Raw genomic sequence first — 18,024 nt, forward strand, 5'->3', positions numbered from 1 at the left:
CCATGCCATTTTCATTTGTTTTCTTATTTACAATATTATGTTGAATAAAAAATCAAAAGCAAAGTCTGATTTCTATTAAATATGGAATAAACAATGGTGGATGCCAATTACTTTTGTCAGTTTCAAGTTATTTCAGAGAAAATTGTGCATTCTTCGTTTTTTGTGGAGGGGTACCAACAAATTTGAGCACGTCTGTATGTATGTATATATATATATATATATATATATTATTTGTATTTTTGTTTGCGGCGCAGATCAAAGCGCTGTGTATTTATTGTTGTGTTTATAATTTAAAAACCCTGTTAGGATGCATGGCTGATCAGCTACTGATTATTTAATTAGCTGACAGTCACGCATCCTTACTAAACTTGTGCAGACTGTGGCCGAGGGGTAATAAGATAATTAACAGCTAGTTAACCCCTCGGCCAGAGTGTAAGAATCTGCAGCTGTCCGTGCTGCGGAGAGAGTATACAAAGTACGGGGAACGGAGAGAGCGAGGAGAGAGAAATTACATTTAAAAAAGCAACTGCTAAGTATCGTGCTGGTGCTAAAACCAGCACGCTTATTTGTTTGATTATTTGTTTGGCCAACGTGCCCTTTTGTTTTGTGCAAGTGGTTTTGTTTTGTTTAAACTGTTTATTTATTATTTTAATAAATACGCTGAGCGCAGTGGCGTTCAGCTTCACCCACCCATCCATTGTTTTGTTTCTGGTACTTCCTGGTCCGTGACGTCACCATACACACCACTCGGTCACATATGGTGTCCTGCGTGGGACAAACAATGCCTCAAAGAGCCGGACCAGGAAAGAAAAAGGAAGTTTTTTTTTGTTTTTTTCAAAAAGTGTTTTTTGGGGGAAAAAAAAATTAATAATATAAATAAAAATGGAAGGCTGGAGAAACCAAGGCTGGTGCCTTGCTTGCGGGGTGTACTGGCACACTGTAGCGATCTGCCCCTTCCAGGATGAGGAGGAGGAGGAACTGGCCCAGGAGAGGAAGGCAGGGAGAAGGGGCAGGAAGAGAAGGGGGAGAGGTAAGCTGCAACAGCAACAGCAACCGCAGCAACAGCAGGAGGAGATCAGGGAGGATGGCTGGGTGGTTTATATTGTGAACCTCGTGGCGGAGTTGTGCCCTGGCTGTGGGGCATATGGGCACACGTTGGCCATATGCCCCACGCAATACGAAGAGGTGGAGCGCGAGCATCCAGCGCCCAGAAGGGGGGAGCGCGATCATCCAGCGCCCAGAAGGGGGGAGCGCGAGCACTCAACAGCACTTGGTCACATAGGCTTGTCAGTAGTTTCTTATTTATGTGCATTCCAGTGTTTCAGAAAGCCGATTTTGTTGATATTCCCCAGATGTAGTTTTGCCCACCTGATGAACCCTGTGAAGTGCCCCACCCAACCCATTGCCATGCTGAGGCGCTAGGGAGGCTGCACTTTGGTTGTTCCCTGGAGCGTGCATCACCTGCGTCGTTTGTGCTGATGCGCCAGGCAGACCTCAAAAATAGGCCTATCCCTGGAGCCAGCATTACACTTCAGCCATCACCTGGCAGAGGAAAAGCACCGAAGACTCATTTATTAGCCTACAGTGAAGCTACATCTTGGTTGGTCTCCACCACTATATCTAATTTTATCTTGCCGAAAGCAGAGTCCAATATTGGAATGTACGGCTAATAGTTTCAAGTTATAAACATACAACCCACCCCCATCTACAGTACATCCATGATATTTTCAACGTTATCTAAAGTAAAAACCTTAAATATAAAAAATAAAATCTAAGCATTTGGGGAACTACACCTTCAAATTAACATGGTACGTTTACCCTCTCCACTGCTCAGTAAAGGAGCGTCTCTAGCAGTATGAGAACTATCATCTAGTTTCCTTAAGCTGCGTCCATGTGACCACCAACAACAATTTTCCCAGAGACATCCTCTACTTTCTCCAACAGATCAGGAATGAGACTTCCCAATGAATGTGCAATTCTGTATTTAAAGTGTTTGGTTTACATACCAAACTGTTACACATGGTTATTATTATTATTATTATTTGTTTATTTAGCAGACGCATTTATCCAAGGCGACTTACAGAGACTAGGGTGTGTGAACTATGCATCAACTGCAGAGTCACTTACAATTACGTCTCACCCGAATGACGGAGCACAAGGAGGTTAAGTGACTTGCTCAGGGTCACACAATGAGCCAGTGGCTGAATCGGGATTAGAACCGGGGACCTCCTGTACCTAACCCCTTTCTCCAGATGACCAATATTTAAGCCAATATACAGGTTGCACAGTTTAAATGATAACCACAAAAAGTATTGCATTTGTTTTACACATTTAATAATGCACGGAATGGTTATGATCTGTACACAGAGTATAAACAAGAAAAACATTTTATTTATATATCGTAAGTAACATTTACAATAAACTAATGAGAGGTACAAAAACCAATGCATGTTATTTGGAGGTATAAATACACAAATACTTTTAAATAAATGCCATTGTCATGTTTAATCCTTATTTGGCAGTATATAGTTAAACAATTACAACAATGGTATATACAGCTATTTAGAAACCTGCAAATTTAAAATAATTAAAAAATGTTAAAAAAAATCAGATGTTACAAGTATGAGAAATGCATACATTTAAAAAAACAAACAAAAAAAAACACTTCATTAAGATATGTTAAGTAACACTGATCATGGTAAAGTACAAATTCTACATTTTCCTTCTTAAATTAGCATTCATCCACTACCATCACCACACTCGCATGTGTAAACAGGATATATTTGAACATCACTGTATCTTTTTATCTCTACAGTAAAACCTGTATGAAAAAAACACCTTTATAAAAGGACCAATTTATTAATCTTTAGTACCCATTCTACAAGACTTCCAAAGAGATATTCCAGTGAAAGATACAGTAAAACAATACTGCAGCAATCTTAAATCTTGCTCATTCGTTTAATTATTCATTATGAGTTTGGCATTGAGTATATATATATATATATATATATATATATATATATATATATATATATATATATATACACACACACAATTTGTTGTCCCAGAAATACACCTACTGCTAGCTAAGCTCCTAAAAAAACTACAGCAACAAAATACTTGTTCAAAACACTCAGACTAATACAAACATTGACACCAGTAATGGTTTTGTGATCTACAACTGTGATATATTTTACCTCAGACAGGTCTATACAGGAAGACAGAAGGGTTACGTTTATTGTTGTCAACCTAAACCTACTAAAAACTTTACAAACTTGGTTAACAAATGAACACACACTCAACAGAAAAGCTTGATGGTTGTTATTTGGTCCATCTGGTAGTCACCAGTCACAGGTCCAACTGTACTGCAACTCTCTGAGCCATCAATTTCACCTACTGGTGTACCAGCCACCATACTTTACCACACACCGATACATCACTCTGAAAAACAATACATGCAATTTGATCCATTCATCTATTCCCCTCCCAAGAACGTTCTATGAACTTCTGAGTACACAAATGCACAGAAGACATTATACACCACACTCCATTATAGTTGCTACAACACCAATTACATTAAAAACATTTTCACATGATAATGTATTCAGAATAAAATTGATTTGTCCACAACATGTACAAGAACATTTTTTTGCTTCCCAGAAGCAATAGTAGCCCTTTGTCAAACGAAGTGATTTCAGAGCACCCTAAAAGAGCCAAGATTCATGTCTATTACAGTCAGGACCTACACCAAGAGTCCTGTTCCTTAAAACGAAGCAGCATTTATATTAAAAAAAAAATGATAAAATATTATATATATATATATATTATATATATATATATATATATATATATAGCGCCACAGTTCAGTTTCTATATATATAGCAGGCCAAGTCAGCTGAAGCATCTCATCATCAGCAGAGGGCTATTTTAAGCCAAGTTTAGACAATATTGGATGTATTCAAGGTGGCACTGGCGTAGGCAGACATGTTGTGTAAAACTCAAAATGCAAATCACTATAATTAGCTTGTGCCTTGTGCTTGTAGAATTATTTTTCAAGTGGAGGACTGTTAAAGGAGTCCCGTATTCTAACCACTTCTGCTGCACACAACTGTCCAAACATCTTATTGTACCACTCCGGAATACGACCCCTGCAAACAGAAAAAAATACATAAATAAATAACAATTACATAAAATGCTGTTTCAGTCTATTAGGTATCAATTTAGTGATTAAAAGTGGCGCCAGTACTTTACAGACAAAGAACATAACAACCAAATAGGAGGGTACTACTTGGGTTGGATATTTCTAGTCAGATGGTATGTAAACCTAGATTTTTCAATCAATTACGAAATGCTAATCACCTCGTCCTGAGAGCAGACTTAGCAATACAAGAGGTTTTCTCAAGAAAGGAAACCGGCTAAAAATCAGTGTGTCTGCCTCCACAGTGAAAGCATGTTGGGTTAGCCAGGGGAGGTGCAGGCAGATGCTACTAAGGTCAGGCAATGGAGCCTTACTGTTGATTCTAGATGTATTGCTGACGTTCATGATTAGAGGTTAACTCACACACATGTATACCGTCGACACTCTCATATTGACTCTGGTGACCATGAGCAGAAGCTAGGCATTTGCTCTTAGCAGGGTCCATTGATATTGATTTGAAAATTAAATAAAAATAGCTAAATGAAAGATTTAATTACTGGCCCTATCCAAATGGAAAACACACACACACACACACACACACACACAGGACTTGCACTTTGTAATCTACTACAGATACACATTCAAATAAAATGGGGAAGCACAGACATTAGATGTATGTCCTTCTCCAACCCTGTCCTGTACTGAATAAAACAGCTGGCCAAAAATGGATTACATACCTGCAGTCTATCCGGGATATGTAGGACAGTTTGGATTTTGCTGAGCCGCAGGGCTCTATTAGGTATCGGCATGTTAGCACGTTGACTCGGACCCCCATCAGTGGAGCAACACCATGGTCCACAGAGGTAGCAACTAGTGCACATGCTCTCTTTGGCAAATCTGTTGTCCAGGTTCTGTGAACAACCAAAAATGGAAAAGATGACCGTAAATAAACAAAGACATTCAAAGACCTGGAATGAGGCTGGGTGGCTGTGTCACTTAACCTCCTTGTGCTCCGTCTTTCGCATGAGACATAATTGTAAGTGACTCTGCAGCTGATGCATAGTTCACACACCCTAGTCTCTAAGTTGCCTTGGATAAAGGCGCCTGCTAAATAAACAAATAATAATAATAATAATAATAATAATAATAATAATAAATGTGTTTTGCTTAAACACACACATTATATATATATATATATTTTTTTTTTAAAAATCTAAAATTCAAGTATAATTCAAAGCAATACAATAGGGGTAGGTATCTCCGGTCTTGGATGGGCACCCCCCCCCCCCCCCCCGGATTAGGAGGTATAATTAAATGACTAAGTTCTTTAGGACCTTGTCAAAGGATTCATTGGTTAAATTTAATTAAGGCTATTCTAGAACAAAGACCTGGATTGAAGTTGCATACCCCTGCAATAGAAAATCCAAACCCCTGAGGCATACAAAAAAAAAAAAAAAAAACCCACACAAACATAGCCTATGCCATTTTGAAATGTGATGCACTGTACTCTCCCCGAGAAGCAAAGTAAGTGAGTTATTAAAAAGGTCCTTACCTCAGCACTACATGATCCCGGGTGGGATGCGGAGCCATGCTTGTCAGGACATACTGGTAGATTTCAGTCTGGTTATCTAAACTCTCGATTACTTTTGAATCCAAAAGGTCGTCATCCCACCGATACTGTTCTCGAAGCACTCGATTCAACACATCTTCTGGAGCAGCTGGCACTTCAACAGTGGCTTTCCACAGTCGGAGAGGAGAGCCGTCACACACCTAGCAATAGAACAGAAAAAAACAATTGGTAAAGACAAAGAATCGAAATCCTTTAACAGCTGCCCAATTAAATCTGAAGTGTTGTACTTAATTGTGTGCTCATTGCAAACAACTATTATCACCCATTTACAAACAATTTGCAGTTGAGTGCTTGGAAATTCAATCGCTCCTGGCTGCAGAGTATCAAAGATTTCAGTACTAAAAACAAAAGTGAACATGCACCTAAATTGTTTTAAAATACCAATAACTGCGCCAGTTTTCAAAATGGTCATAACAGTACACCGAACAAGAATAGTTATGCTCTGCACACCTAAGAATTATGTCACTGTTTTAGTGAAAACAATTTAAAAAAAACAAAACTGGAATGGAGTCAGAAGCAGAGGGGTTCTGCCAGAAAAGTGATTATCATTGCAGTGTTAATATGAAAACACAAAGTACCTTTTTATAGGACAGTTCTGCCTGCTCTGAAGTTGAACAGCTGTCCCAGCCTTTAAACTTTTCCTTAGCTTCCTTTAGAAGGCCGTCAATACACTCCTGCAGGTAGGCCTTGTATCCGGAAGATTGCTCTTTGTTATTACCCACCAGCTCGTCAAGCTTCGGGGGCTGCAGACCTTGCTCCACGTACGAGTTTCTGCAGGTGCTCATTTCCTCAGGAATCTGGAATAGAACAATTAAAAAAAAACAAAAAAAAAAACACACAAAATGGTCATTTTACAATACATTGAGTTATAATTTATTTTTACTTAAGACATTATGAGAATACTAGAAGTACTGTTTCATAGGTCTCCTGTAGTTTGATCTTTATTTTTACAGCAGGGTGGGACAAAGGGAGTAGAAGTAGTGACATGGCCCAGGGCCACACTGTAAAAAATGATGTAATTACAGGTAGTTTTGTTACGTCAAATTAAGCAAAACTGCACATTACAAAAGAAGTAAATAAAAAAAAAATCTACTGTGATGATGCAGCAAATGCACTGTGCAGTACCAATATTGTCTGTTTAAACTGTTCTTTGCGTTCAGCAGAAATGTGAACTCTAAAAACACACCTGAAATAGTTTTTTGCACTCTGCAATCATGTGGGCCAGGCCATGGGTGGCAGCAAGGTTTTCATTCAGGTCCTTTTGGTCTGGTTTGCCAAGGCTGTGTTTTCTTTGCATCACCCTAGATAAAAAGGAGGAACAATGGCTTAATTAACACGTAATTACATGTAAACAATGGTCCTGATGCCTAGGCATTATGCAGGAATCTGTAAAGCAATGTAACCTAAAACAGAGCAAACATCTGCATAGAAATGAACTGGCTCAAAGGCTAAAATTTTTCCAGGGAGTAGATCAAAGGGTTGGCTTTAATATATCCTTTAAGTACATTATTTAAATTGTAACTAAATTGCCGAAGGATTGGCCTAACACACACACCTGGGCTTTATCAGTGATCGTCTCAATAAAAATGTTGAATAGTCATATTAAAAAAGCCCAGTGTTTCATAACACAATAGTTAGGATTTCTAATTTGTTAAACCATCAGCTCTGAGATGTGGATCTATCTCAGTTTAACTGGATTACCAGATATTACTGTCTGGTGGTATAAGAACAGGAAGAAAAGAGGCAAGCCACATTTAAGCATAATGGAGATAAAAACAGGACACTTAATGATAAAGTCTCTCTGCCCAATGCTTGTTCTAATCAAGTGTAAAAAAAAATATATATATATATTTAAAGAGACAACACACCACAGGCTTGATTTTTTAAAAACTTTAAAACCCACATGTTTCAAGAAATAAATTAACAAATACCATGCTTAGAGTAGGGGGTTCTTAAAATTTAGCGTTATACGTCCCCACGTGTTGCTACAACTGTTTAAATAATGTACATAATTCCTCTTTTCATTGTTAACATCCTGACAACTTTTTATTATTATTATTATTATTATTATTATCATGTTTATTTAGCAGATGCCTTTATCCAAGGCAACTTACAGAGACTAGGGTGTGTGAACTATGCATCAGCTGCAGAGTCACTTACAACTACGTCGCACCCGAAAGACAAAAAAACAAAACAAAAAGTGTGCTCTGGCTTTTCTGTTTCATACCAGATCATGGCTCATTACTGCGGTGTTACCTGTAATCGTTACTTGCAGTGCACTAGAGCGGACATTTTGAAAAGAGGTTTGAAACACATATTAACCCTTTGCGGTCCATTTATTCAGCGCCTGTCAGGTGCGTCAGGTCTAATTTATTTTCACATGAGCTGTTTATTTTACACGCACTGTTTAAAAGTAATTTTATTCACAGTAAAACAGGTTAAAAAGGCACTGCATATCAAGAGGACACTCAGTACTGCATCTCCAGCCCTGCCCCACCCCTTGTTCACTGTATTTATCACATATCATACTGATAAATTGAGTGATCAGGAGATGATTTATCACCAAAATAAATAATGCTATCCAAGTCATTATTTTATCACTATAACATCTCAAAAAACTTGGCAAATGTCAGTGATATTCTTTGAGCGTTGCATGCGGAAGCAGCTATCTTGTTTGTTTATGGCTGTGTTATGTCTGTGGTGAAGGGACTATGCATATTGCTCAGATCCGCCTCTTTCTTTTTCGGCTTCTATCAGCCTCTCTCGACCATTGAAAGATTTTCTCTGCTTTTTCCGGAAAAAAACACGACTAGGGACCTGTGAAGGACGCCTTTTTATGATGTTGGACCCTCATCGGACTGGAAATGAAAAAGTGTAATGTCGGACCTGGTCCGACACAGGACCGTAAAAGGTTAAAAGTGTAAAATGTTGTCAGGATGTTAACAATGAAAAAACAAATTACAGGTGCGTTATTTAAACAGTTGTAGCAACACGTGAGGAAGCGTAACGCTATATTTTTCGGAATCCCGCTACTTACTCTTTAACTTGGGTTAAACAGCGTCACCCCAAATGTTTTTCCTGGCTGTGGAAGTTTTGCACACTACTAAAAAAAAAAAAAATACTGCCATCTTAATATCTGTGGTAAGACACCGCAGTAAATATTTCCTCAGGCTATATACAGTAAAACTGGGGCCTACCTTGGAGAAGAGTTCTCCCTTTTGAGGGTATTGAGGTGGAACAGGGAGGGTGCCAGGCACACCGCTAGGTTGTTGTTTGTCATTTGGTTCTCTTTCACAGCGGCAGTTACATCACTGAGGAAATAGAGCAGAGTCTGTAACACCTCTCTGTTCTCATCTGGAAGGAGCAGGATGGCTGCCTTGATGGCTTGCAGTTGCTGGTCCTTGGGCACATCTGTACAACAATGTGGAGCAAACATTTTAATCCCTGTTCCCTTGTGCAGTGCAATGCAATGTAGCACTGTCAACAATTAAGTAAATCTGAAATTATCCAAGTGAAATCTGAAACACTCCTACAAAAACATTAATAAACTAGCATTTCATATGTCTTGTTAAAACCTTTCCTGCCTTATTAAGAAACTTTAAACAAGCAAGCCTGAAAAACTACACCTAGAACTTTGAGCTTTGATTTCAAACAGTACACATTAAGGTCAAACATTAATAAGTCCTTGGTCACAGGTCATAATAAACTTCTTTGTAAGGATGGAGGAGAATAATAATAATAATAATAATAATAATATAATAATAAAGAAAGTTATGTTTTCATGAAAAACACAAGAGCTTAGCACAAGATTGTTAACTGTGGAGGCCTGCTTTATGTTTTACTGTGTGCTTTATAAGACCCAGATGGGAAAAATAACTTGACCAGAACATACAAAAAATCCAAACATTAAAAATAGAAACAACATATGATCCTGCTTTGTTCTCGAGCCATGTTTGAAATGGTCTATGACCCAGGCACTCAATCCAAGATGCAGCCTAAAAATAAATTTGCTACTTTGTTCCACTTCCTTTAAAAATCTGGGATGAAAATCAAAAGTGTTTACTGTGGAGAAGACCGGACTACTTACACTGATATATTTGAAGGAATGTTTCTGAAAGCTTGCTGGTCAACAGTGGCTCTGGCAAATCTCTGAAGTACTGTTTTACCATATCAGCTACATCAAACGCAGACTGTTCCTCGTAACTAATACTGTCAGTACAGCTTTCATTCATCTGTCGCAATGCCTGAATCCTAGACTTGACTCCAGATTTCCTGAAGAGCCCAACCTGTGGAAGACAGCAGGATTAGATTTCACCTGAACACTTGGATCTTTGAATCCTCTCATCAAATTCCTAACAATTGTGGAATTCAAGATCAACATGTCAAAATATTGTACATCACACTAATAAGGTTGGGTAACGGATGTTTCCCCTCACCTGGTCCAGGCACTGGCTGCGGAGATAGCGCATTGCTTGCTGGATGCACTGGGGAAGAGGTTGGCCTGTCCGCTGCACATTTACTTGAAGTGGGACTCCGAAAACATTCCTGTCCTTGTAATCTGGGACCTTTATCCTCTTCATAAACTTTGGTACAGCCCTGTGAAAATTAAAAAGGTATACAAAGTCTGAAAAAAGAAGCACTGCAGTAATGCTATTTGATACAGGGCTTCTTTATTTCTATATGGCTACGACTAGGGGTAATCCAAATCGGTGGACAAAAGAATTAATCGGAAATCACAGAATTTGCAGGCTCCTGCCATATTTCCAGTCATCATCATCATAAACAGACTGCTAAAATGACCTGAAATATACAATTGTTCGGTTCTAGTTTTGTTAAATTAACATACGTTTTGTCTTCTTCAAAAAAGTAGGAGTTAAAGAGAGTTAAGGCTTTGAAAATGAGGCCCAATAAAGAAATCTCATTTGATGTGATGTTTTTGTTTGACAGGTTTCAAAAGATGTTACTGAAAAAAGCGTATTGATGTATTAAAAGTAACCCATAAACTGTTTGATATTATTATGTTAACTTGATGAACATTTTTATAAGCCGTTATTAATACAAATACTGAACACATAAGATGCTCTGCAGAACACTGTGCAGATATCTACTTAATATCAGCAGTTCTTTTGCATGCATTCTTGCAGATTTGGACTGCCTCTACTTATTACAGCTCTTGTACACTGACAGGCACCACAGTTCAACTTCATTATGATGAAGATTACAGACTGCACACAGAAATACCTTGCTGACTGTCATACGGCCAAGTCATGTGGAGCTGTGGGTGGGGAACGAGGACCTAAAGCTGTCTGAGTAGTGTCTATTATAGGGTTCTCAAAAGGCCAGCTATTAACATGCTTTAGCTCTGTAAGTTGGTCTGCAGCCTGAAGACAGAAGGGATATCAGACAATGGGGGTTGGGCGGAGCGCTGAACCAGCACATTGTGATAGACTGAATGCCTGGTGGCATTTACAGCAGGAGGGAACTGATGTAATGCATCAGATGTCATCAACAAGGAACTATCAGTTACAAATGACCACCCAAAAAAAGAAAAACATCCCCACCTCACGTATGAGGAGATGTTATTGGCAGTTTCAAGACTGACTAATGTACATGTCAAATAATTTATGTCAAATGTCAATTTATATTCTAGTTCAGTTGGGAAGGGCCTCTGGAGTATCTGTTCAGAGGTTTGAACCCAGTATTTTCTATTGCAAAGAAGTCTAGAGCGTTAACCTTCTTACACCAAGTGTCCAGCTTTAAACCGTAAATCAGACAGAAAAAACAGTGTATACACTTCCAATTAGTTTAGCAAAATGCTTATTTGTATGCTCGTTTTAGCTTTTGCCATGGCAACTCAAATAGACCCCTGACTGCAATACATGGAACAGCAATGGGTATTTAGAAAGTGTGCATAATGCTTGGTTTGTAAGAAACGGCACTGGAATTTAAAAAGAACACATTACGATCACCACTGAGCATCCAAAGCATGTAGGAACCACCATCAATACTTAGTTCTGTCAGTACCAAACAAGTGGCTTCTGTATTTAACGTGGCTCACATAATAAACGGTTTGAACAGTAGGTGCTTTGAAGCTGGAGGTGAAACTCACTGGGGACGTGGGAGTGGGAGGGATTCATTTCTTTACACAGCCAAATTCCAGAGGCCCCAGCTGGGTGCAAAATATCTGTAAATAGGAGGTTTTCCATTACAGTATCTTGGCAATTACAGTAATGGAACAACCAACACCTGCATTATCCAATTGGCCCCTGCTTGATGTTACTAAACAAAGCAGCTACCCAGGTCATTTTATTATCTGGGATAGTTCTAGTAATGTGAGTAAAAGCTGAAATCTTAATTTGCAGTTTATAGAGGGGGTATTTATTTATTTTTAGTTGTTACAGGTTAAATTAAGTTGGACTTGTATAAAATTGTCCCACAGCATACACATATAAATCTATTGATGCTCTCTTTTGTGTTATCCAAGAGAAAAATGAACTTACAAACATCAATAGCCGGTTTAGGGTCTAGGTTACAGAAAACAGCCCTGCATTGACACTCACCAGCTGAAACCATGTTTATTCGTGGGAGTATATTTCTCTAGCAGTGCTGTGAGCTTCAACAGGGAGTACTTCTGGAGGAGATTCATCTGCATTACAGACTGGCAATTAATTTGTAGCAGAAACGAAGACAGGCTTGGCCTGTGTGAGCTCTGGAAACTGTGCCATCTCAACTTCTGAGGTCTGTGCAATAGAAAACAATATATGCATTAAATCTAACACCTAATTTCTGATTTAATAATTGGTAAAGTACAATTCCAATAACATGGGTGCAGTGATATTACCTGATTTACCACTTACAGTTGAGCAACAGAAAAAGCATTTTAAAATGTAATGTAGATTTAGGTTGGCTTCAAATTCAAATTCCTACAGCACATTCTTAAGCTTGAGTAACCCACAAAACAGTACATTCCTGTGCATGACTATTGCTGCAATACTTTTCATAATAAATGAAAGAAATCTATTGGAATGTGCAACATTCCCACTCTGATTTAAGCTAGGGAAAAGAAAAATATTGCGAGGAACAAATTGCAAACAAATTACTAACCTGTTTGATCTCGTCAGGGAGGCGCCTACACCAGAGTCCCTGCGCTCGCGGCTGCACACAACCTCTTCTTGTTCGTGGAGGGAGTTGCCTGTGCTGTCCAAGTCGCTTTCATTCTCCACCTCCTCCAGGTGGTTCTGTAGCGGGGACGATGGGCAGGGAGAGACAGAGTCAAGAGCAGAGTCCGAATCCCCCTCCTCACAGGCCTGCTCCGACCACTCGTTCACAAACCTCTGAAGTCCCCTTACATGATGCAGAATGTCATCCAGTTTGGGGTAGGGGGCCTGCTCCTCTTCCCCATCTAGAAGCAGAGAGCAGGGCACGTTGTCGTATATGCTGAGCCGGCTGTCCATGGAGCTGGCCGAGTTCCGGCGATTCTGGCCGCCGCAGCTAGAGTCTTTGAAGCTGTCGTCACTGCTCTCCCGTCTCAGTCTGCAGCGAGGACTGGTGTTGCAAAGTGCCTTGGGGAAGGTGCCTGGCTTGTGGCCTTCTGGGATGAAGAAGATCATGTCTTCCTCGGCTGCTTCCTTCTGGTTGCGGAGGTTCCGTTCGGCCACGTCATGGCTGGCGGGCAGCAACTGTTCCTGCTGTTGCAGCTGCAGCTGACTGAAGGGGTCAAATCCCTCCAGGTACATGCCACCTCGTTTGCTGTTGTTATAAGCAGCGCTTTGGCTGCGGACTCTGGTCACAGGACTGGGAGTGCTCACTGTGCTGCTGCCAGCTTCCGATTGGCTGCTGCTGCTCATCTGTGTGGCGTATGAAATGCTCCTGTTGCACGGGAGGCTGCTGTGGTGGCCGTTGAGCCTGGAGATCTCCACACAATTGAGGCTCCTGAGCTTGTCCTCATCAATCCCTTCCCGCAACACAGGGCCGCTAATCACCAACTTAGAGGTCACCTTTTTTTTCTTGCTGGGTGAGCTCTTCAGTCGTAGACTCTCCATCCTCTTAAGAAAGCTCTTAGCCTTCGACCTGGTGCTCTTCCCTCCTGGCTTGGTATCATACTGAAAACCTGAATTCTCCTTGGGGGAAGGCGTGCCTTCAGAGAACGAATCTTCATTGGCCACTGAGTTTCCTGAGGAGCAGATGCTGGTCACGGATCTGGTTCTAGCGGCGCCCATGCCTGCACTCTGCAGTCCAGCTCCCTGGCTCCCCGTGCTGCTGCCGACACTGTGGAGAGAGCCCACCTCTGGCTGCTCGCTCAGGTCAGTGAGGACACTTTCACTGCTCATCCCTACTTTCAGCAGTGGCTCCTCCAGGGGGAAGGAGCCGGGGTTGTCAGTCAAAGCAAAAACATCCAGCTCCTCCAGCCTGGACCACCTCTTGCTGTCCCTCTGAAAAGTCCATTTGCCACTGATGGCAAGGCTCATCTTCATCCGAGTCTTCACTCTGCATCAAAAGAAAAACAAATCAAAACAAATATTTGCAGCAGGCCCCTTAAAAAAAAAAAAAAAAAAAAAGTAAAAAAACTCCACCTTATTTCATTTATATATATATGGGCAGCTGGCTCTGAGCTAATTATATATATATATATATATATATATATATATATATATATATATATATATATATATATATTACACACACACATACATACACACACAATGCTTCCTGTCTATAAGGCTCTCGGTTATAACGCGCCTCGGATACAACGCTCCTACAGCATGTCCCCCAATTCTCTACACTACTGATTCATGCAATATTTCTACAGTAAATACAGTACCGGTGTTGTTCAATCTATAAACAACTTCTCAGTCTAACTTCCGTTTCTGTCTCTCCCTTTTTATACAGTATCTGAACTGAAGAAAAGCTGCGCTGGCACTTTATAACACAGACATCTTATTCAGCATTAGTTTTATAACTAAATTAATATTAGGCCTATTACATGGTTATCTTTCCTAATGCATTTACTTTTTTGCTGCAGGAGGAGTTGCAGCTTTCTCCGGGAGACGAGACGCTTCAGCCCCGCTCTGGCAACCGAACCTGGGGCGAGCCCATTCCCTCTTCCCCTCTCCCGACCCGCTCTCCTACTCGCACTTGGTTAGCTTGTCTGTCGCTTCGAACTGAACTCCCGACTGCCGTTTAGCCAGGCTATTTATAGTTTAAAAACTGCTAATTAAAATGATCCATGAGTGGGAATGCTACTTTTTTTTTTTTTTTTTTTTTTTAAATATAGCGTTGATTACATGGTGCTTTATGCATGGTTAATTCACAGAAATTTACATTTCTGCTTCACTATATGTGCATTATAGAGAATGAGTTATTTTATTTTGTATTTTAGTCAGATGTGTCCCGCGGTGCCCCCATCCCCTTCCCCATTTATAACGCTCTTCGGTTACAACGTTCATATTGTGTGCCCCCTGAGACCCGTGTTATAGCGAGGGAGCATATATATATATATATATATATATATATAAATAAATTAAAAAGATGGCTTCTGATACTGCCACTAAAAACAGTTAATCATTTCATGAACCGTCAATGAACAAAGTTGCCATCACTTTTTTTCAGTACAGTCTCTTTGTGTTTACAGAACATCGTTGATTTTGATTCTCTCGCAAGGGTTGTCTAGCTCTTTAAATAATGACAGACACTGTACTTACATATAATCAAAATAAAAAAAGACATTCCGATATAAGCCAAGACAAACTGTGTTTCATAGTTCAGTCAATGTAGAAGTACCTCTAGCTGTACTGCCAAGTGAATATTCTACATCCAGGTACTGAAACTATACAGACTGTTCTTTTAAACAGACATTACGATAAACAGCTATAGTTTGTGTTGGTTTTCTGTATTACCACTGGCTCCTGTGTATCTCGAATTAATTTATCACTGCAGAAGATGCCCCAGAGGTAACAGGAAATTCCAATCTTGCTCCTAAAGTTAAACTAGAATCAGCTGGTGCCAGGAATCAATTCAGACTAGCTTCTTTTTCAAAAGGGGCCTTGTGCTTAGACTCCCTTGTTTTACGGCAATTAATAACTGATCTTGCAACAGGAAGCCTGGCTCCAATTTAGAGAAACAGTCACAGCATAGCTTTGGAAGCCTTCTCACTGTGACTAATGCCATGGCGACAAAGGTCTATACATTTTATTGCAATTCACTGGCTCTAGGCTGCCCCCCTGTTGCCAGCCAGAGACAACCTTGGATGGGTATCCTATGAACTCCCATATCAAACCGCCTCAAATCAAACAGTGCTTTGAAACTTTGCTTCATCTATACCTAATTAAAGGCGATGATATATCCTACATTTTTTAAATCACATGGCAATCTGATTCAAGAGAGATCAATTTCTTGTTTGAGAAGCATAATTGTGTACCTTTGAATTCCTTAAATTCCATTAATTTGATAAATACATAAAATAAAAACCACCATAACTGAATCAGTTAAGCATATATAACAAATCACAAAAGACAGACTTACCCATTTACACTTCTGTTCAACCAAAAATTGGACACACTTTAGTATTGTTCGTTTAAAATCATATCGCTTGCTTGTTCCCTTCCTTTGATCCCAGCGAAAAGCCACTCTACTGCACAAATAATCAATATTTATGCACATATTTTATGTGTTATCACAAATCTGTCACAGACCTAGACAGATGACTGACTGTTCCACACCATGAAGCCAAGGAATGACAAGAAAGTCTATTGCGTTACAGGTAGGCATGCATTCCAAGGCTGGGGAGGGTTTTGCTACATAAAGTACCGTAAGCAAATAGCCTCCCCACTTTTCACTGCCCTTTCCTTACCTGAGGTGTCAACAGGAACCACTGTTAACTCATTTGGACATATTCATCTCAAACCTCATTTCAATGCAGGCAAACCAGCAGAGTGCAGATGAGCAACACAAATGCAGCACATGGAATGTCAAATATAATAATTTACCAGTTGATGGTTACTAATTCTAATACAGTACACGGGAGCCCGCAGAGGCACTGACCACCTACAAAGGGATTATTGATTGGACGTCACAATTTCTCTTTAGAAGCATTACTGTTATTCTGCACACTTCTGCTTAATTATTTTATACAGGCCTATCTTGAAAAACCTTAATCCCAGCAGAGTTCTACTGTAAAGTAAAGCAAAGCCCCCAATAGAATTGCCATCACTGCAAAGATCACCTACCTGCCCACTCTAATTCAAGACACACTTATACTGTATAACGGCCCACAATTGAAAAATAACTAGCTTTGAATTGAACATTACAAATCTAGCAGAAAAGATGATGGTTTTACCCTACCACATAATTCTACAATTGTTCAGCTCATGGCTGTAATTATATCATATCCATTATATACAAATAACTTTCATCAAATAAACAAACAAAAAAAAACAAAAAAAAACAAACACAGACAGACATTTAAGAAAAGCATACAACTACAGTAACTTGGGTACAAATTACAGCTGTGAAACACTGAAAACATAAGAGGCAAGATGTTTAAAGGCTAGAAAAACTTACCCTTTTCCTTTGTGGACTGATTTCTAGCTTCATCACAGCACATTTGTTAAGGGTGTTCAACCGTCTGTGAACCAGACACAAGAAACTTGATTAACATTCTAACCCTGGAATATGGGAAATAGACAAGTTTTTTCATGAACAAGAACCTTATTATAAAGTCATGCTCTACTTTCACACACGTGCTCACCTGAAGAGTTAACTGTCACCACGCTGGCAAAACAGTTTTGCAAAAACATTCTTCAAAACAGAGCTTTCAAAAACATAAATGTTTCCAGACTACCATCTGGGAGGACTCTATCTAGTCTACTATGATAGAAGGATCCATTGAGCTAAGTTCAAGACTGCACTGCGCAGGGAGTAATGTCTTCCAGATGCAAGTTGCCAGCTGGGCCATTCCTCACCTTCCATCAACTAACTCTGCCTGTGCTGCAACCCTGAAGGTGTATGTCACTACACCCACTGCCCATGATTCGGTTCCACATCAGTCAGTGCGGAGAACCTTCCCTCTTGGGATTTTACAGTATCCTGCCCTTTGAGTCAAGTACCTACTCCTCCTATCATGTTGTATCTGCCGCCATCCTGTCGCACGCAATTATCCTCCTTAAAAACCAGCCTGCTTTCTTTGATGTAGGAGAGGAAAACAGTTCTGACCTGAGAATGTTTGATTCAAGAATTGTTCAAATAGTACTGGCATTTA

General features: G+C 39.8%; 1 pseudogene; it reads right to left on the bottom strand.

The window, feature by feature from the left end:
- Nucleotides 1–2,317: 2,317 nt before the first annotated feature.
- The window catches only part of LOC117409397 (rho GTPase-activating protein 7-like), a 184,130-nt pseudogene continuing 168,423 nt past the window's right edge, over nt 2,318–18,024 (bottom strand).

The sequence above is a fragment of the Acipenser ruthenus genome, chromosome 2, assembly GCF_902713425.1.
Source record: "Acipenser ruthenus chromosome 2, fAciRut3.2 maternal haplotype, whole genome shotgun sequence".
Taxonomy (NCBI): domain Eukaryota; kingdom Metazoa; phylum Chordata; class Actinopteri; order Acipenseriformes; family Acipenseridae; genus Acipenser; species Acipenser ruthenus.